At 37.8% G+C, this 22,181-nt stretch overlaps 2 pseudogenes; one reads left to right on the top strand and one right to left on the bottom strand.

The window, feature by feature from the left end:
* Positions 1-2,074: 2,074 nt before the first annotated feature.
* On the bottom strand, positions 2,075-4,178 carry LOC136142276 (tigger transposable element-derived protein 1-like; annotated as a pseudogene).
* A 14,389-nt stretch (positions 4,179-18,567) lies between these two features.
* Positions 18,568-19,372, top strand: LOC136142275 (cerebellar degeneration-related antigen 1-like; annotated as a pseudogene).
* The last annotated feature ends 2,809 nt before the right edge of the window (positions 19,373-22,181 follow it).

Below are 22,181 nucleotides of genomic sequence, written 5' to 3'. Positions count from 1 at the left end.
TGGCCTTGTTGCTTGCCCAAGATATCCCACATTCCACTAATAGAATGTGGTGGAAGTAACATTGTGTTAGTTCCAAGCTGTATCTCAAGAGGCCTTGTGTGCTTCTACGCTTGCTTGGAACCAACCCTCTGTTTACTATGCGAACAAGCCCAGGCTACTCTCCTGACAGGTAAGAAGTGATGTGGAGCAGACACAAGCCATTACAGCTGAAGCCTTCCTAGCACCCAGCTGACCTACCAGATTCTCACAGACACATGAGTGATCCCAGCTGAGACCAGAAGAGCTGCCCAGCTGAGCTCAGGACAAATTGCCAACCCACAGACTTGAAAGAGCCAAAGGAACTACCTATGCAGATACCTGGTGGAACAGTATTTTAGGCAAAGGGATCAGTGTGTGCAAAGGGCCTGGGGTGAGAACATGCCTGCCATTTCTCAGGTAAAGCAAGGAGGTCAGTTTGGCTGGAGTGGAGTAAGTGATGGAGGGAGGGGTAGGAGATGAAATGAAAAGAGGAGTATGGTAAAATTGTAAAAACAGCCACATATCATTCCCCTTTCTGTATCCTCACCCTTGCAGTATGATATCACAGATCCTTCCCTCAAGAAGTAGACTCTGTATTTCCACTCCTTGTATCTGGGTTGGCCATGTGGCTTGCTTTGGCCAATGGGATATTAGCAAATATAACACAAGCAAAGGCTTGAAAAGCACTCGCATACAAAGGCTTGCTCTCTCGATGTTCCTGAAGCCCCTGACTGCCATGCAAGAAAATCCAGGCTATTCCCCTGGATTATGACACTCAGTCACTCTTGTCATCCAAGACAACACCTAGTCAGCCCCCAGACATCTGAGACCATTCACTACACCTGCAGATGCATGAGTGATTCCAGCAGAGATCAGAAAAGTTGCCCGGCTGAGGCCAGCCCAAATTGCCAAACCACAGAATCGTGAGCTCAATAAACAATTTAAGCCGCAAAATGTTGAAGTGTTTTGTTATACCACAAAAGCTAATTGATGCACATACTTTAAATTATGAGAATAATGTGAAAATCATGGAAGATTTCAGAGAGAGGGAATAAAAGTTTAGCTGGCATTGAATTCTTTATCCATAATATGGAATAATATTAGACATTATGATAATGTTTATAGAGTTCTGAAAGGAAAGGATTTTGAACCTAAAATACCATTGCAAAGAAATAGGCTTTGGGGATACCAGAAAGCTATCATCACCTAGGGTCAGAGACAATTTCTTTTTTTTTCTTATTAACACATTCTGCAATTAAAAATTGTCTGCATTTAAGGTATATAATTTGATTATTTGATATGCATATACATGTGAAATAATCACTCTAATAAAGCTGATTAACATTTCCATCACTTCAGATAGTTACCACTTTCTTTTTTCTTTCATTTGTGTGAATGTGTATAAGAATAAAGATCTACCTTCTTAAAAGAGTCCAAGTATACAGTAAAATATTGTTAATCGTAGTCACATTGTTGTACATTATCCTCAGAATTTATTCATCTTACATAACTGAATCTTTGCAGCCCTTGACCAAAGTTTCTCCATTTCTCCCTCCTCCAGCCCCTGGTAACCACCATTCTACTCTCTGCTTCTGAGTTCAACTATTGGGCTGGCCAAAAAGTTCATTCTGGTTTTTCCGTAACATCTTACCGGAACGAACTTTTTGGCCAACTCAATATTTTAGATTCCACGTGTAAGTGAGTATTCATCTTTATCTGGCTTATTTCACTTAGCATAATGTCTTCCATATTCATCCAAGTTGTTGCAAATAGCAGGATTTCCTTCTTTTTAAAGTATGAATAATATTCCATTGTGTGCTATACAGGCATACTTGGAAGATATTTCGGGTTTGGCTTCAGCCCATCACAATAAAGTGAATATTGCAATAAAGCAAGTCACATGAAATTTTTAGTTTCCCGATGTATATAAAAGTTATGTTAACACTATAAACTATTACATGTGCAATAGCATTGTCTTAGAAAACAATGTACATACCTTAATTTAAAAATACTTTATTGGTAAAAAATGCTAACCATCATCTGAGCCTTCAGCAAATCATGATATTTTTGCCAGTAGAGGGTCTCACCTTGATGTTGGTGGCTGCTGAGTGATCAGGGTTATGGTTGCCAAAGGCTGGGGTGGCTGTGGCACTTTCTTAAAATAAGACAACAATGAAGTTTGCTGTATTGATTGACACTTCCTCTCACAAACAGTTTCTCTGTAGCATGCAATGCTATTTGATAGCATTTTACACACAGTAGAACGTCTTTCAAAATTGGAGTCAATCCTCTTAAGTCCTGTCACTGCTTTATCAACTAAGTTGATGTCATATTCTAAATCCTGTGCTGCCATTTCAACAATCTTCTCAGCACCTTCACCCAGGAGCAGATGCCACCTCAAGAAACCACTTGCTTTGCTCATCCTTAAGAAGCAACTCCTCATCCCTTAAAGTTTTATCATGAGATTGCAGCAATCCCGTCACATCTTCAGCCTCCGCTTCTAATTCTAATAGTTCTCTTGCTATTTCCACCACAAATGCAGTTACTGCCTCCACTGAAGTCTTGAACCCCACAGAGTCATCCATGAGGGTTGGAATCAACTTCTTCCAAACTCCTGTGAACGTTGATATTTTGACCCGCTCACATGAATCACGAATGTTCTTAATGGCATCTAGAATGGTGAATCCTTTCCAAAAGGTTTTCAATTTACTTTGCCCAGATCCATCAGAGGAATCACTATTTATGGGCAGCTATAGCCTTACAACATGTATTTCTTTTATATTTTTTTGAATTTTATTTTATTTTATTTATTTATTTATTTATTTTGCGGTACGCGGGCCTCTCACTGCTGTGGCCTCTCCCGTTGCGGAGCACAGGCTTCGGACGCGCAGGCTCAGCGGCCATGGCTCACGGGCCCAGCCGCTCCGCGGCATGTGGGATCCTCCCGGACCAGGGCACGAACCCACGTCCCCTGCATCAGCAGGCGGACTCTCAACCACTGTGCCACCAGGGAAGCCCTTTATTTTTTATACAGCAGATTCTTATTAGTCATCAATTTAATACACATCAGTGTATACACGTCAATCCCAATCGCCCAATTCATCACACCACCACCCCAAAAAATGTATTTCTTAAATCGTAAGACTTGAAGGTCAAAACTTATCCTTGATCCATAGGCTGCAGAATGGATGCTGTTAGCTGACATGAAAACAACATGAATCTCATTGTACATCTCCATTAGAACTCTTGGGTGACCAGGTGCTTTGTCAGCGAGAAGTAATATTTTGAAAGGAATCTTTTATTCTCATCAATAGGTCTCAACAGTGAGCTTAAAATATTCAGTAAATCATGTTGTAAACAGATGTGTTGTCATCCAGGCTTTGTTGTTCCATTTATAGAGTACAAGCAGAGTAGATTTAGCATAATTCTTAAGGGCCCTAGGATTTTCAGAATGGTAATTGAGCACTCGCTTCAACCGAAAATCACAAGCTACATTAGCCTCAAACAAGAGAGTCAGCCTTGTCCTTTGAAGCTCTGAAGCCAGGCATTGACATCTCCTCTCCTATCTAGCTATGAAAGTCCTAGATGGCATCTTCTTCTAATAGAAAGCTGTTTCATCTATTGAAAATCTGTTGTTTCGTGTAGCCACCTTCATTAATTACCTTAGCTAGATTTTCTGGATAACTTGCTGCAGCTTCTACATCAGAAAATGCTGCTTCACTTTGCACTTTTAAGTTATGGAGACGGCTGTTTTCCTTAAGCCTCATGAACCAACCTCTGCTAGCTTCAAACTTTTCCTCTGCAGCTTCCTCACCTCTCTCAGCCTTCATAGAATTGAAGAGTTAGGGCCTTACTCTGGATTAGGTAAGGTTGTGGCTGGTTTGATCTTCTATCCAGATCCCTAAAACTTTCTCCATATCAGCAATGAGGCTGTTTTGCTTTCTTATCATTTGTGTGTTCACTGGAGTAGTGCTTTTAATTTCCTTCAAGAACTTTTCTTTTGCATTCACAACTTGGCTACCTGTTTGGTGCAAGAGGCCTAGCTTTTGGCCTATCTCAGCTTTCAACGTGCCTTCCTCACTAAGCTTAATTATTTCTAGCTTTTGATTTAAAGTGAGAGACTTGTGACTCTTCCTTTCACTTGAACACTTAGAGGTCATTGTAGGAATATTAATTGGCATAATTTCAATATTGTATCTCAGGGAATAGGGAGGCCTGAGAAGAGGAAAGAGATGGTGGAAACAGCTGTTCAGTGGAAGAGTCAAAACACACATTTATTGATTAAATTCACTATCTTATTTGGGCACAGTTTGTGACACCCCAAAACAATGACAATAGTAACATCAAAAGTCACTGATCACGGATCACCATAACAAATATAATAATAATGAAAAAGTTTGAAATATTGCAAGAGTTACCAAAATGTGACACAGAGACATGAAGTGAGCAAATGCTGTTGGGAAAATGGCACTGATAGATTTGCTTGATGCAGGGTTTTCACAAACCTTCAATCTGTAAAAAAGCACAATATCTGTGAAGCGCAATAAAGTGAAGCAGAATAAAACAAGCTATGCCCGTTACTACACACACACACACACACACACACACACACACACACACACACACACCACACTACATTTTCTTTATCCATTTGTTCATCAGTGGACACTTAGGTTGTTTCCATATCTTGATTATTGTGAATGATGCTGAAATGAATGTGGGAGTGTAGATATCCTTTTGAGATCCTGATTCCATTTCCTTTGGATATATATCCAGAAGTGGGATTGCTAGATCATATGGTAGTGCTATTTTTAATTTTTTGAGAAAACTCCATGCTGTAGTGGCTACATCATTTTGCATTTCAACCAACAGTGTACAAGGGTTCCTTTTTCTCCACATCCTCACCAACACTTGTTGTCTTTTGCCTTTCAGTAATAGCCACTCTAACAAGAGTGAAATGTTATTCCATTATGGATTTGATTTCCCTGATGACTAGTGGTGCTGAGAAACTTTTCATGTACTTGTGGGCCATTTGTATGTCTTCTTTTGAGAAATACCTATTCACGTCTTTGCTCATTTTTCATTGAGTTATTTGCTGTTTTGTTTTTGCTGTTGAGTTGTATGTGTTTCTTATACATTTTAGATATTAACCCCTTATCAAATACATGATTTACAAATATTTTCTCCCATTCCATAGGTTGCCTTTTCACTCCATTGATTGCTTTGTTTGCTGTGCAGAAGCTTTTTAGTTTAATATAATCCCATTCATTGATTTTTGCTTTTGTTGCCAGTGCTTTTCCTGTCATATACAAAATATCCTTCCCCAGACCAATGTCAAGGAACTTTTCTGATCCTTTTCTTCCAGGAGTTTTATGGTTTCAGGTCTTACATTTAAATCTTTAATCCTTTTAGAGTTGATCTTTGTATATCGTGTGAGATACTAATATGTATTCTTCTGCTCTAAATGGAAAGTTCTGTATATATCAGTTAGGCTTATTTGGTCTAGAGTTCAAGTCAGCTGTTTCTTTATTGATTTTCTGTCTGTATTTTCTATCCATTATTGTAAATGGAGGTATTGAAGTCTTTTGCTTTTATTTATTGCTCTCAATTTCTGCCTTCAAATCTGTCAGTATTTGCTTTATATATTTAAGTGTTCTGATGTTGGGTACATATACATTTATAACTGTTATATCTTCCTGTTGAATCACCCTTTTAATCATTATGTAAAGACTTTCTCTGTTTCTAGAGATAGTTTTTGACTTAAAGTCTATTTTGCATGATATAAATTTAGCCACCCCTGCTTTCTTATGGTTACCATTTGCGTGAAATATCTTTTTCCACCCCTTCACTCTCAGCTTATGTATTTAATTCTAAAGTGAGTCTCTTGTAGGTAGCATATGACTAGATCATGTTTATTTATCCATTCATCCATTCTATACCTTTTGTTTGGTAAGTTTAATCTGTTTCCATTGAAGGTAATTATTGATAAGTGAGAACTTACTGTTGCAATTTTTTAAATTGTTTTATGTTTATCTTGCAGTTGTTTTGTTCCTCTCTTTCAGCTTCTTTATTGGACTTCTTTTTTGTACTCTGGAGCTCTCCTAGAGGTATTCTTATTGGCATGTAGTTCACTGTTTTTGTTGTTTTTGTGGGAGGGATGAGTGTTGGGACCTCCTAGTTTGCCATCTTGCAACAGGACAGAGACAATTTTCAGTAACTCATCAGGACAGAGACATAAAGGCAGAGACAATTTTCAATAGCTCAGGGATTCTATTTGAATATATTCTCTGAAATGGAAACATCCATTCATGAGGGCTTTACCCTCATAACCTAATCATATCCCAAAGGCCCCATCTCCAAATACCTGCACCTTGGGGATTAGGTTTCATCATATGAGTTTGGAGAGGGACACAAACATTCAGTTGATAACACCCTGTAACTTGCTTTGGCCAATAGAATGTGGCAGAGGGATGATGTGTCAGTTCCATCTCTAGGCATCAAAAGGCTTAGTCCTTTTAAATCCTGTCTTGGATCCCTGCCACGTCTTGAGAACAAGACTGCTGAAGAACAAGAAAATGTGGAACAAACCCCAGTTGTCCCAGCTGAGGTCATCCTAGGTCAGCATAAGGCTAGTGACCCCCAAATATGTAAGAGCACAGTGAAGAGCTCATCCACAGCTGATGGCCACCATTAACACACTCCCTATATCCATACCTGCTGCAATGTGACTTTGCAGTTCTTCCCATTAAAAGGTGGAGTTTATTTCCCCACACCTTGAATCTGGGATCCATTGCAACTTCCTTTGGCCAGCTGAATGTGGAAGAAGTGATAATGTGCCAGTTCCATCTATAGGCCTCAAGAGGACTTGCACACTTCTATTCTCCTTCTTGGAAATTTGTCATGCTGTGAGAACATACTTGGGCTAGTCTGATGGAGAAGAAAAGGCCATGTAAATGGGAAACTGATTATTCTAAGAAATTCCCAAATATGAGAGAGAACCCAGCCAAGATCAGCAGAGCTGCTTCCTAACTTACCCATAACTGACTGCAGACACATAAGTGAGTCTAGCATAGATAAGAAGGCATGCCCAGCTAACTCATAGGCTCATGATAATAGAAGATTATCAACTTAAGCCACTGTATTTTGAAGTGGTTTTTTATACCACAATAAGTAAGCAATACAGGCCCTATCAGCAAAGTAACCCAGAAAAGAGTGACTTTGTATATCTTTTCTGTAGTGATCAAGTTACCACTGAACTCAAAATTGGGCTTACTGAAATGAGACATCTTAATCCATGTTGATCTTTGCACTAAAACTTTAAATAGCTATTTTGTCCTTGTTTTAATAAGAAACCATGTAAAGAATGTCACTACTTGGATTAGTGGGAATCAGCGGAGGGTGAGAAAAAGGAGGGTAAGTAAATGTGACTTGGACATAAAATTGCAATTGAAGTTTGCTATCTTAATTTTCTGGCATTTTATGTTTTGGTGCTTATAGTAAACAAACAGAATTGTGAATTATACAGGCGTACAGAAATAAGCCCACTTGAACTTTCTGTATAAAATTTAAGTTTGATGATTTTTTATATTGGCTACATTTTCTGATATTCTTACTTGCTATTTGCAAAGATGCACTGGTACAGTACTGAGATAATAAATATCTGTATTTATCTAAAAGCCTTTAAGAAACTGGAGCTCAATATTAAAGCTGCCTGCAACAACAGAAAAACACTAGTTCCCGTAAAAATAAAGCATTAATGATAACTTTTAGACAACTGCTTGATAATCTATTTGAGCCAGTCATGTCCCACACTTCTGGATTCCTTTGGTGGGGGTGGAGATTTTTCTTTTCAGATCACTGGGGTTTGAAGACTATTGATGGAGATTGTCTGGAGCTACACAAATTGTGGCCTTTTCTTTTTTTTTAACATCTTTATTGGAGTATAATTGCTTTACAGTGGTGTGTTACTTTCTGCTGTATAAAAAAGTAAATCAGCTATACGTATACATATATCCACGTACCTCTTCCCTCTTGCATCTCCCTCTCACCCTCCCTATCCCACCCCTGTAGATGGTCACAAAGCACGGAGCTGATCTCCCTGTGCTATGTGGCTACTTCCCACTACCTATCCATTTGACATTTGACATATATGTCCATACCACTCTCTCACTTCGTCCCAGCTTACCCTTCCCCCTCCCCATGTACTCAAGTCCATTCTCTACATCTGCGTCTTTATTCCTGTCCTGCCCCTAGGTTCTTCAGAACCTTTTTTTTTTTTTAGATCCCATATATATGTGTTAGCATACAGTATTTGTTTTTCTCTTTCTGACTTCACTCTGTATGACAGTCTCTAGGTCCATCCACCTCACTACAAATAATTCAATTTCGTTTCTTTTCATGGCTGAGTAATATTCCATTGTATACATGTGAATTGTGGCCTTTTCAAAGAAATATAAGACTTGCAGTGCTGTCATTTGAACTCATAGTTTTATAACACCTATCATGGTATAATAAAGCCAGTAGAAAAGGAAAAAAAAATTAGTAGCTTAAAAACACAACTGAAAAATTGGATGAATAAGCCCTCATTAAACCAGATAAAAAGAAACAGTGGCTTAAAAGCAATAACATGAACTTGGGTGTATTTTGGAAAAAAAGTAATTTTTTTTCCTTTGTGGTACGCAGGCCTCTCACTGCTGTGGCCTCTCCCGTTGTGGGGCACAGGCTCCGGACGCGCAGGCTCAGCGGCCATGGCTCACGGGCCCAGCCACTCTGCGGCATGTGGGATCTTCCTGGACCGGGGCACGAACCCATGTCCCCTGCATTGGCAGGTGGACTCTCAACCACTGCGCCACCAGGGAAGCCCAAAAGTAATATTTTTGATTCATCATGAAAGTGAATAATAGCCACCACGCTACTGTGTTCTACCCCAAGCAGTCATGTGAAACTATTTCCACTCTTAGCATCCTGAGTTTGGTCTCTCTGTTTTTCAATAAAAAGGAACTGGGGTCCTTAGATAGTGGCATACTTTAAAATCAGCCTGAAACATCCTGTTCCTGGAGGAAGCAAGGACACTTTCAAAGGTGTCTGAGTTGTGGAATAAGAGTCAGCTTAAAGTCATCACCACTGGTCTATGAAAATTTGAACATTAAAAAAGTGATTTTGGTCTCCTGGAACCAATGGAGTCTGTGAACGGCCAAATGTCCATGACAATACTCAACAGGGGCGACATAAAGTAAGCAGGCAATACAAAATGCATATATGATCACAATCCTCAGACAAACTCTGTATTAGGACCATCTGAGTCTGGATATTAAATTGAATCTGTGGGCTTTCTCACCTGCTGGGGACTTGGGGGCAGACACAGCATGAACACCTGAGCTCGTCCTCATTTTTCACAATGCTGATTAGGATGGAAACTTTCTGATGCTGAACTTGGTTCAAAATGGAGGCACCAATTTTGCTGTGTTCTTCAGGAATGACATAAGACCCACGTATAAAAAGGTGGTTGCTGTAGTGAGTTTATACATGTCAGGACCTGTGTGGACTTTTGCACCTATATGTTCCTGGTGATCTAGGTACCCAAGAGAAGCTTGGTTGCGATATGAAAAAGCTGAGACTTTATACCACACTCCAGGGAGGGAAAATGTGTTTTATTCACGAAAAATGAGAAATGCATGCAAGAAGGGAGACGACTTGGTGCTAACAATGGTAACCAGGAAAACATATTGTCTCAATAATTACTGGTAATGTGGTTATGAAATTAAGTCAACTATTAAGTTAAAGTCATAAAGTAGAAAGAGCATAGTGTAAACAACCAAAAATATTTTGAAGTCTAGAAAAGGGGCAGTGGCTCATCAAGAATTCAGCTTTGTTGATCCAGAGAACACCACATCATGAGGATAGCATTACTTACAGCTATACTCCTTTCTAGGAACTTTGGGGGCAGAGTGATCTGGAGGAGGTGGTAAGGGAAATAAAAGTACAAAGTATGCTAAAGACCTTGTCTTTTGGGGGTGGGAGCACTGTAGATGAATGATTATTTCTTGGCACTGATAAGAAAATGTTTCCTCAGTGCCTAGAGATTTGGGGCCCCATTCCCAGCTCCATTCTGGGGAAGGAAGGGTCACACTGACTGAAATGGAAGCAAAAGCTCTGTTGAGGAATCAGGCCTGGAGCAGTTGACAGAAACTTCCAGAGGAGCTTAAGGTCATGGACTAAATGCTGACATGCCCCCAAATAACTCTCAAGGAAATGAGAGACTGACTATCCTCTGTTAGAGAGGATCCAGAAACTACAGAAACTCGGGAAAGGTTTACATTGAGGTGATGTTGTCCTGCACTGTTATTAAGGAAGAACTGTAAAGAAACCTTTGGTTTGGGTGAGGGGTTAATATCAATCTCAATGTTAAAGCATTTTAGGACACAGTCAAAATTGTCCCTCTTCAATAGACATCAAATGCTTTAAGGTTTCCTGGTCAAAAATGAAGTCTGTTCCCATAGTTTTGTGACCAGAATGTTGCATCCCTGAAGACATAGGTCTTCCCTAATGGAAAACTATCATGAGAGAAGAATAACTTATCTTCTAAGACAGGTATCTACACTCTTTGTGGTTGGGTAGGACTCCAGGTAAACATAGGAAAAAAGTAGGAAACAAAATAAATGAAAGTAGAGGAACAAATGCTGATTTATAAGGGAGTGAGGAAACCAGCCTGCCTGGAATAGATGGTCCATGGTCAAGTAGAGAACAGGAACGGTTATGGTTATAGGGATAAGGTCATGGAGAACTTGGATGTCAGGTGTAGGAGTTTAGATTTAGTTAGGAATTGAGTTGTATGGAGAAACATATTTTAAGGAGATGATCTGGTAGCAGTATACAAGATGGACAGGTGTAGTGAGAGACTGAGAGGTTTGTGGAAGGATATAAAATCTAGATGATGAAAGCCTGAGCAAGGAGAATGAGACTGGTAAGGAATGAACAAATACTGGACACATTTAAAAGCAGATGCTTTTTTATTACAAAAGTATTATATGCTCACCTTAAACATATTTTTAACATATAAATTTTTAACAATATAAAAATACATGAACTAAAATATGTATATATCAGTGCAACCACTCTTAGAAGCTGTATTTCAAACTCTTAAACCACTATATAGGAAAAAGGAGGAAACACACTTTGACAAATCTAGGAAGAAGAAGAAAACCAAAAAAATTTAATTGACAGATTAATAATAAATATTTTACAGTTGTAATCTATGTAAAGGGTTTAATTATGAATTAAGAGGCAGACATTCTCAGATGAAGTTTAAAAAATCGCATCACATGCTGTTTTGAAAAGATACACCTAAAACAAAACACAAAAATGTTGAAAATATGGGAGTGGATAAAGATACACCAGACAAATGCTAACAAAAATCAAGTGGCAGGGGGAAGAAATGTAAAGCAAAAAGCATTAAATGGGTTAAAGAAGGTTTCTTTATGTTGTGAATTAACACAATGCAATAAGAAAATCATGAAATTTAACACAATGAAAAAGAAGTTCAAATATGTAAAGCAGAAAACGTTAAAAATAGGAGGCTGTGATAAAACAACAGTGGGAGATTTTACATACTTTTATCTGAAAAATTAGATCAAGCAGTTAAAAAGGGAAAATCTAAATAACAATTAACAAGTTTGATTTAATATGTAGAAATATGATATAATATTACCAAACAAAAAGAAAATACACATTTGCTTTAATTGCCATGATTTGAAAAAGGTAAGGAGGCACTGCTCTAGGGACTTATTAATACAGAGATTTATATTCTAAATGAAATATCAACATAGTCAAAACATCACTACCAAGTCAGTTTTATTCCAAGAATGCAAGAATAGATCAACATTAGGAAATCTATTAGTGTAATTAATACATTAACAGGTTAAAAAGAATAACAATATTATCACCTTGGCAGATACCAGGAAAGGTCTTTGATAACATTCTATATCTGTTCCTGACAAAACTATAAGTCAATCAGGAATAAGGACCAGAAGGGCATTTCCATAACTTGAAAAAGTGTATCTATCAGAAACAATGGTAATCATCATATTTTAGAGTGAAACAATGAGTTACTTCTATTAAGGTCAAAAACAAGAGAAGGATGCCTACTCTTTTTTTTTAATTAATTAATTTATTTATTTATTTTTGCTGTGTTGGGTCTTCGTTTCTGTGCGAGGGCTTTCTCTAGTTGTGGCAAGCGGGGGCCACTCCTCATCGCGGTGCGCGGGCCTCTCACTATCGCGGCCGCTTTTGTCGCGGAGCACAGGCTCCAGACGCGCAGGCTCAGTAGTTGTGGCTCACAGGCCTAGCTGCTCCACGGCATGTGGGATCTTCCCAGACCAGGGCTCAAACCCGTGTCCCCTGCATTAGCAGGCAGATTATCAACCACTGCGCAACCAGGGAAGCCCCCCTACTCTTTATTAAGCCATATAAATCTGCACTGTCTTGGAAGTCATAAGATCTTTACCAATGTGCTAAAAATGAATAAAATTAGATGTAAACATTAGCAGGGAAAAGACAAATGTTTCATTATTTACTGCTGACATGATTGCATATCTAAGAATTCAAGATAACTAACTGGAAAACCCCCCACAGAACTGAGTTTACAAAACTCTATATTGTAAAGATGCCAATTTTGACACATTACTCAAAAGGTCCAAGGCACTTCCAGGGATTTTTTTGTTTTACAGAAGTTGATGAGTTGATTCTAAAATTCGTCTGGAAAAAGAAAATGTACAAAAACAACCAAGTAAATTCTAGGGAAAAAAAAGAATAATGAAGGGTGGACAGATTTCAAAAATATATTACAATGCTACAATAATTAAAGCAGTGAGGTACTAGCTCAGTAACAGACAAAAATTGAATAGAAAAGAAACATAAGCAGCATACCCATAGAGAGAATTCCAAATCAGTGCAGATATAATTCAATACAATAAATAAGTTGGGAAGACTAGCTATCTCTTCTGAAAAAATAAACATAGGTTCCTACTTTCCACCATACACAACATATATGGATTAAAGCACTAAGCTATACAAATATATAAACTAGTAGAGGAAAATAATTTTGGGTACAGAAGCCTACCTAAATATAAGACAAAACCAAGAAACTGTAAACAAAAGATTACAATGTTTGCCTTTTTACATAATTAAAATCTATGCCAAAAACCATCATAAACAAACTTTTAAAAAGACAAATGACAGGGGCTTCGCGCAGTGGTTGAGATTCCGCCTGCCGATGGAGCGGACACGAGTTCGTGCCCCGGTCCGGGAAGATCCCACATGCCGTGGAGTGGCTAGGCCCGTGAGCCATGGCTGCTGAGCCTGCGCGTCCGGAGCCTGTGCTCCGCATCGGGAGAGGCCACAACAGTGAGAGGCCTGCGTACCGCAAAAAAAAAAAAAAAAAAAAAAAAAAAGACGAATGACAGACATTGGCAACATATAGCAGACAAAAGGATACCAGCTCTAATATCCAGAGGCCTCCTACAAATCAAGAAGGAAAAAAGACAAATGATTCAACAGAAAAAATAGGCAAAGGATATGAACAAGCAATCTCCCACAGAAGAAATACAAATAGCTAATAAATATATTAAAAGGTGCTTAACTTCACTGGCAATTAGGGAAAAATAAAGGAATGAGATTCGATTTTTCATCCAAAGTGCTGACAAAAATTAAAAAGAATAATAGTGCCCAGCATGCTGGGAGGCAATTTAGCTCAAACTCTTTGATCTATCAATTACATTTCTAAGGTACTGGCCTATGAAAATACTTCTAAATGTGCAAAAGATAGATTCAAAAGACCATTTTTTATAGCATTATCTGTAATAGAAAAAAAACTGTTAACAACCTAAAGATGTATCATGTGGAAAGAGTTGAATAAATTATATAGTACACCCTACTGTAGAATTCTACTAGCTGTTACAATGACTTTCTATTGATCTGGGGATGAGAGGTATGGGTTGATCAAGTTGTAGATAGAATAACATGCATAGGATAATTTCGTTTTGTAAGACACACAAGAACACATAAACAGAAAAAGTACTTGGAAGATACAAAACAAATAATCATGCCTGTCTCTGGGCTGTGGGACTAGGAGAGGGATATTTTCACTTGCTACCTTATAAACCACTGTACTTTTTACTTTTATAATAAGCATGTATTACTTTTCTAACAGAAAAAGTAACATAAGTTCATTGTATAACATTTGGATTTTTTAAAAAACTGTAAGGAAACAGAAGAAAGCGATATGAATTCTCACCACGCAGAGGCATTAGTGTCACCACTTGTCTTTTCAGTCCCTGTTATGCATTTTTAACATACTTGAGATCTTACTCTACATAATTTGGGGCTTGTCTTTCAACTAAGATAATATTGTATTTTCCCTATAGAAAATTCAGAGAATAAAGAGACACAGAGAATAAAAAGCCCATGTATTTCCACCACCCAGAGATAATTGCTTAAGAAAATGTGAAATTCAAGTGCACAGAACTGAATTATGAGTCATGCATCCACACTGTCATAGAACATGCACACTGTTTCACTGACCCGTGCCCTCTTTTTGATCCAAGAACTTGTTCTTTTATTTAATTTTCATAATACTCATACAATCACTAAATAGTCAATGATATGTTTTTAGTTATAGAATGAATACCCACCTACCCATCCACCCATCAAATCTGAGCACTAGAATACTGACAATAACTTCCACCTACTTCTCTGATCCCCTCCTATTCCAACCCCCTTTCCTCAGCCCCAGTGGCCATTATCCTGAAGTTTTCCTTGCTATTCCTTTGATTTCTAATAAAATATTTTTAATCCCAAATATATATGTACACCTAAATAATATAGCCTTCAGTTTTACTTGTTTTTGAATAGTAAAAAAGGGATATTCTATTATATGTAGTCTTCTGGGACTTGATACCTTAATTTAACATGATAGAAGTAAAATCTACCCATATTATTATTATTATTTACCTGTAGTGCCTTCATTTCTCTGCTGTATAATATTCCATTGTGTAAATATACCACAATCCTTTTTGGACTTTCACTACTAATACTTTAGTGTATATTCTACTGGTCATTTTTCTGAAGACATTTATATAGTTTTCTTACTACAAAATTGGAATATTATACATACTTTCATGTGACCTGTTTCTCTCACTACTGAGATCTTGTGAACATATTCCCATTTCAGTAAATATTCTTCTGAATATTAAATGACTGCATAATATGTCATCATATTGTTGCAACATAATTTTAGCTAACCACCCCCAACTGTCGGACATCCAGATTGCTTTTAATTTTTTTGCCATGATAAGCAATATGGATGCATATGCCCTTTGACTCAGCAACTCTCCTTTTCAGAATTTATCCTAAGTAATATCTGAACATTTATGCACACAGTTATGTACAGGGCTACCACGTGGGACAACACAGTTTGTGTTCTGCACAACTTACACAATGTATGTGCTCATCACAGCAGTTTTTAGAATACAAAACAAATTGGAAAGAATTTAATGCCCACCAGTAGGAAACGAAGTAAATAAGCTATGTATTAAAATTATAATACAGATGCACGTTTACTGACATGAAATGTTTACAATTTATTAAGTGGAAAAAATAGGATAAAAGGCAGTATGATTCCATTTTGTAAAAAAAATTAACATACATAGAGTGTGGAAGAGCATACACCAAAAATTTTACAGTGTTTGTCTGAGTGTTGAGTTTATTTTTTAAATTTTTTCACTTTGCTCACTTACATTTCAAAGTGTTTTCAACAGTAAAACTTGATTACATGTATAATAAAAAATGAATAAATAATGAATTTTATGCACAATCATTTAAATATTTTCCTGAATATAAAATACTTTCACACTGTAAGAACTTTTGCAGAAAATAAGAACATAGAGAAGTAAACAAAAATCACACATAATCCTACCCACCTAGAGATAATTAGTTCACAATCTCCAATGTGTGTATTTCTAGTCATTTTTCTCTGATTATATATATTTAAAATAATTGCAGCCATACTCCATATAATCTTATATGCTGATTTCTCACTTAACATTATATAATATGAACATACCATAAATATTTTAATGGAAGAATAGTCTATCACATGGAAATAGCACATTTACTTAATCATGCCCTTAAAGTTAGACCCTTAGGTTTTTCTGTTTTTCACTATACCAAGTAACTATGGGAGGAATATCTTTGTGCATGAATTATCCATATTTTAGATCATTTCCTTGAGTAAATTTATTGAAGTGAAAATACTAAGTCAAAGAGTACCAACATTTTCATATACCTTGATATATATTGCCAAAACTGTATTTACTATATATTTTAAGGCAGCATGGAGAAGTAGAAAAAAAAAGTCAAAATATGTGGATCCCATGCCCGTCTTTAGTACTTGCTGTTTAACCTCTAGTTAGGTAAAAGTGATATAAAAACATCTGTCTTAGCTTAGTCACAAGGTTATTTTGATAATCAAATAAGAAAATAGATCCTCCAGCAACCATATATGTTACTTCCTCAGGAATGCTTTTCTTAACTTTCTGGACTCTTACAGCATCCTATACTTAATTTTCCTTCATGGCTTTACAACAACTGATAAATAATTGTTCAATTATTTGTACATTGTCTGTTTCTCCCAAATGATTTTAAGCTCCATTAAAATATGCCTGGCACACAGTTGACGCTCAATAAATATTTGTTGAATGAAAGAATAAATGGATGGATGGAGATGGAGGAATGAAGTGACAGCACTTTGTAAACTAAATCATTAGACATTTATTTGGAAGGTATTTCAATTATTATTATTATTAATTTGTATAGATGATTCTAGATCTTTAGAGGTTCCTTGCCTAACCATAATTTCATTATGTAGCATTAATGCTTGCCATGCCAGCCAGAGGCACAGGTAGCAACGTTGCTGGAAGCACCTGGTAGGAGCTGAGACTTGGAGAACCAAGTAGTTAGTTCTCTAGGTCACCAAGCTGGGAGTTAAGGAGTTGTAGTTACCATTAATCAAACACAAGGCAGTGGTCAGGAATCCAGGATGTCAGTGATATTTGAAGAAGCAGGTGGATCCTGGAGGTCAGAAACAAACTAATGGTAAATGGTCTAGATAGTAAGGTGCAAACTGGAGAATGGATTAAAGTAGATGGGAGAGTTAAATTCCAGGCATCAGTGCTCAAATCATGGAGTTATGAATATGATTCTAAAGCAAAGGGTACTTGAATTCAGTTCTCACTTGTGTTATTTCTGCCCAAACTGAAAATGATATCAGGAAATGTTTATGCCTAGTTCCATATACATGAGCAAGGAAATGATAGTAGCTAGTTGAGGAATGAGATTTGAGGAACACAAATAGGTTCTGATAAGTGACAGGATAAAGTGAGACCATTTATATATAAGATCTTATAATAATTTACACATAAAATGGGAGCAATCAAGCTTCGGATCCTCTAATTCTCATCTTGATTTTCAATAGCAGATATTATGGCATAATGGATAGGGTCATAGACTCTGGAAACAGGCTAGCTGTGTTCAAATCCCAGTGCTGTACTTTATTAGTTGTGTCCGTTGGACAAGTTACTTCACTTCTGTGTGCTAGATTCCTCATCTGTAAAACAGGGATGATAGTATCTACCTCAATGAGTTCTTATGAAGATTAAATGAGTTGATGCATGTAAGGACCTTAGAACAGTGCCTGGACATAGTAAATGCTATGTTAATGTTATTATTATTATTATTTATGTCACATAAGACCAAACAACAAAAATTGATGTTATAAAAAATGGATAAATACACTGTATGTCAGCTTTATCTAAAATAATAAAGTCTCTAAACAGGAATTTTTCTCATCAAAATAAGAATTTTACTTGTACCTAAACAGAGTTGACTGTATAAAATATATGAGCATTAGTAAATTAGCAAAATTTGTCACAGCAATCCCATCTATGTGTTTATTCTATAGAAGCTGTTTTACGAACACTATCTTTAAAAGTTGTAAAGAATGAATGCACATTTCCTAGTAGCAAAAACACTATTGAGCTGCAGTACAGTTGATCCATAAGATCTGGTCTATAAGAAGGAATGCCCTATTCAATTTTTTGAAGCTAATTCAACTAGAAGCAGAAATATTTGAGTTGGAAGGCTTGTATATGGAAAAATCTGAACATGGAAAGGCTCGAACTTGGGAAGACTAATTTTGAAAACGTCTGGACCTGGGGAAAGGTCGGAAGGCCTGAACTATGGAACATGTTAAAATACCTGGATATCGTAGACACTGGAAGACCTGAATGTTAGAAGACCGGTACACTGGAGACGTTGGAAGACGTGGATGTTGAGCCTGCTTTTGGAAGACTGAGTAGTTGTTTGGAAGACATGGAGATGCTGGAAGACGTGGAGATGTTGGAAGACGTGGAGATGCTGGAAGACACAGAGATGCTGGAAGACGAGCAGATGCTGGAAGCCCTGGAGATGCTGGAAGACCTGGAGATGTAGGAAGACATGGATTTTCTGGAAGACGTGGTTTTTTTGGAAGACGTGGATTTTCTGGAAGACACCCCTTTGTTGGAAGACATGGATTTTCTGGAAGACGCACCTTTTTTGGAAGACGTGAATTTTCTGGAAGACGCATCTTTGTTGGAAGACATGGATTTTCTGGAAGACACGGCTTTGTTGGAAGACGTGGATTTTCTGGAAGATGCCGCTTTGTTGGAAGACGTGGATTTTCTGGAAGACGCACCTTTGTTGGAAGACATGGATTTTCTGGAAGACGTGGATTTTCTGGAAGACATGGGTAGGCTGGAAGACATGAATTTGATGGAAGACACAGTTTTGTTGGAAGACAAGGATTTGCTGGAAGACATGGATCTCCTGGAAGACGTGGATTTTCTGGAAGCCAGGATTTGATGGAAGACATGGATTTTCTGGAAGACTTGGATAGGCTGGAAGACCTGGAGGTCATTGGAAGACATGGATTTCCTGGAAGACATGGCTTTTCTGGAAGACATGGATTTTCAGGAAGACCCGAATTGTCCGGAAGACCTGGATTATTTGGAAGACATAGATTTGCTGGAAGACTTGGAAGTTACTGGAAGACATGAATTTTCTGGAAGACGTTAATCTCTAGGAAGACATAAGTTTGCTGGAAGACCTGAATTTAGTGGAAGACATGAATTTTCTGGAAGACGTGGCTTTATTGGAAGACCTGGATTTAGTGGAAGACATAGATTTTGTCTGGAAGACGTGGATTGATTGGAAGACTGGATTTGGTGGAAGACATGGATTTTTCTGGAAGATCTGGATTTGATGGAAGACGTAGATTTTTCTGGAAGACGTGGACTGAGAGGAAGACCTGGATTTCTTTCTGGAAGACATGGATTGACTGGAAGACTTGGATTTTTACGGAAGACGTAAATTAGCTGGAAGACTTGGATTTGGTGGAAGACGTGGATTGGCTGGAAGACTTGAAATTGTTGGAAGACATGGATTTTCCTGGAAGATATGGATTTTGTGGAAGACCTATAATTGCTGGAAGACATGGATTGTCTGGAAGATGTGGATTTTCTGGAAGACTGGGTTAGCTGGAAGACCTTGATGTTGTTGGAAGACTTGGAATTAGTTGGAAGACTTGGAGTTGCTGGAAGACTTGGGAGTCGTTGGAAGACCTTGACACTGGCGCCATTGGAAACCCTGGACATTGGAGACATTGGAAGCACAGGATGTTGGAGACATTGGAAGCCTTAGATTTTGAGGACATTTGTTATTCTGGACATTGGAGACCCTGAGTGTTGGAATTAATGGATATGGAAGCCATGGATACTGGAAGCCCTGAACACTAGAGACATTGCAAGTCCTGTACCTTGGAAGCCCTAAACATTGGAAGGTATGGACAGTAGAAGACCTAGACATTTAGAAATCTTAAATCAGAATCCCTGGATATTGGGAGACACTAGAAAACCTGGGTATTGACATATTCATGTTAAAAGACATAGAATTTGGAAGATGTACTTTTCAGGATGCTGGAAGTCAAGAGTGTTGGCAGCCCTGAACATTAGGACACCTGGACACTAAAAGATCGGGATATTAAGAGAGACCTAGTTATTCAGACACTGGGGATGTTGGAACACCTGAATGTTAGAAGACCAGGCTCTTGGAGATATTGAAAGACTTGGGCATTAGAGGAACTTGTGATGACAAGACTTTGTAAAATCAGGATTTAGAAGATACTATAAATTGTAGGAACTGAATTATTTATGTGCTGGAAGATATTAGAAGAGCTAGACTTGGACACAATGAAATAAATGGACTCTAGAAGACCTGTAGCTAGGAGGTATTGGAGGATTGGGAACATAGAAAAATTGGAAATTAGAACTCTGGCCCCTGAAAGACAAGACCTGGAACTTGAAGATTGATTCTTGGAGTTATTAGACGACCCAGACTTTTAATGACTCTGATATTGAGGAGTCTAAAAACATTAGCACTGGACATGTTGCAAGCCAGAGAGTAGAAGACATGGATATTGTAACATTTAGAAGATCTGGCAATTGGAGATATCAGAAGCTATGTAGCTCAGAAGACCTGATATTAGAGACACTGAAGAATTGTAAGGCCTAATCTTAGAGCTATTGGAAGGTCATGTTGAAAAATATTGGCAATGTTGAAAGACTATCATATTAGGACCTGATGTAACATTAAAAGACATAATAAGGCTACTCAGTCTTTATGACTATGGCATCTCTTTCATTAAAAAGTAAAATACAGAGAAAGGACTTCTTAGGAAGATGACAAAGAGGAAGCAGGGAAATTCAATTAAAAATGAGTAGTTTCAGTGGGTTGGAACTTACTTCATAGTCTCAACGAACTGGGATTCTGGGGGTTTATTGATTGACAGCATGAGGAATGAGGAATTATCAAAGAATAAGCAACAACATGGCAGGGGAACTACTTGACTTTAGGTCAGGGGTCAGCAAAAGTTTTCTGTAAAGGATCAGATAGTAAATATTTAAGGTTTTGCAGGCCATATGGTTTCTGTTGCAACTACTATACTCTGGCATTGTAGTGAAGCCTTAGATAATACGTAAATGAGTTGGGCCAGATTTGGCCCACAGGCCTTAGTTTGCCAGGCTCAGCTCTAGATGCCAAATCTAGGGAATGGTAAACTTAACTACTTCCAGGCTAGCATTCACATGCAAAAGAATGGATAGAGCAATCTGAAGCCCAATGGTAAATAAAGATAGTATTTATGTGATGATATTCGGAGATGAAGCTGTCAAGAACCTAAGAATGTAGTTTAGATCTCCAATTAATTGTTTCAGGGCCCTAAACAAGGAGATTTGTATTCAGAGCCAAAATTAAGTGGGTAGCATTCAAGGCCCCTGGCCAGGGGCATAACGTTCAGTGAGGATGCCCTAATTTAGTAGGTTGGAAGCTTAAGAAGAAACTCACAAAAAATATTTTTTTTAAAAAAAGAAGAAACTCACCCCTAAAGACTGGGGTTATCCTGCCAAGACTAAGTACCACTCACCCAAAGAAAAAGTCCCCAGCCAGTGAGAGACAAGAAGCCAGTGGCAAAGCCTTCATTCTATGTCCCATGTTCTTGTCATCATACCACTGCCAAATAATCAAGAGACAACTCTAGGTGTTTGCAATGATGGAGAACAGGAAGGAGATTACAGCTTGGTAGGCTCATCTCAGGCACTCTAGCTTCAGATAATCTGATTTCCGATCTTACCCATCCAAGACTGACAAGCTTAAGGGATCAGGATTGAGCTATAGGCCGGAAGATCTTTAGTACTTAGATAGGGCTGAGAAAGAGAGGTACTATCACATATATTGCATAAAAGAGAACACTGGTAGATAAAACTGGTTAAGGTACACTGGGATTAGGCCTGGACTTAAAGGTTAAATAATGGAATATATAGACAATGGGCAGCCATTGATGATTTTTGAACAAGAAAGTACCAGAATCAGAATTGTGCATAAGGAAAGTTAGTCAAGCAGCAAGATGCTGAATGCCAAAGACCACTAGATAAATACACTAGAACACCAAAGACTCCAAATTAGAACACTTAAAAGGTTGGGATGTGAGTTATAACATTACAATTGAATTAAGGTTG

The sequence above is a fragment of the Phocoena phocoena genome, chromosome X (assembly GCF_963924675.1).
Source record: "Phocoena phocoena chromosome X, mPhoPho1.1, whole genome shotgun sequence".
NCBI lineage: Eukaryota > Metazoa > Chordata > Mammalia > Artiodactyla > Phocoenidae > Phocoena > Phocoena phocoena.
The sequence above is the reverse complement of the archived record's forward strand: the minus strand, read 5'-3'. Positions and strand labels throughout refer to the sequence as shown.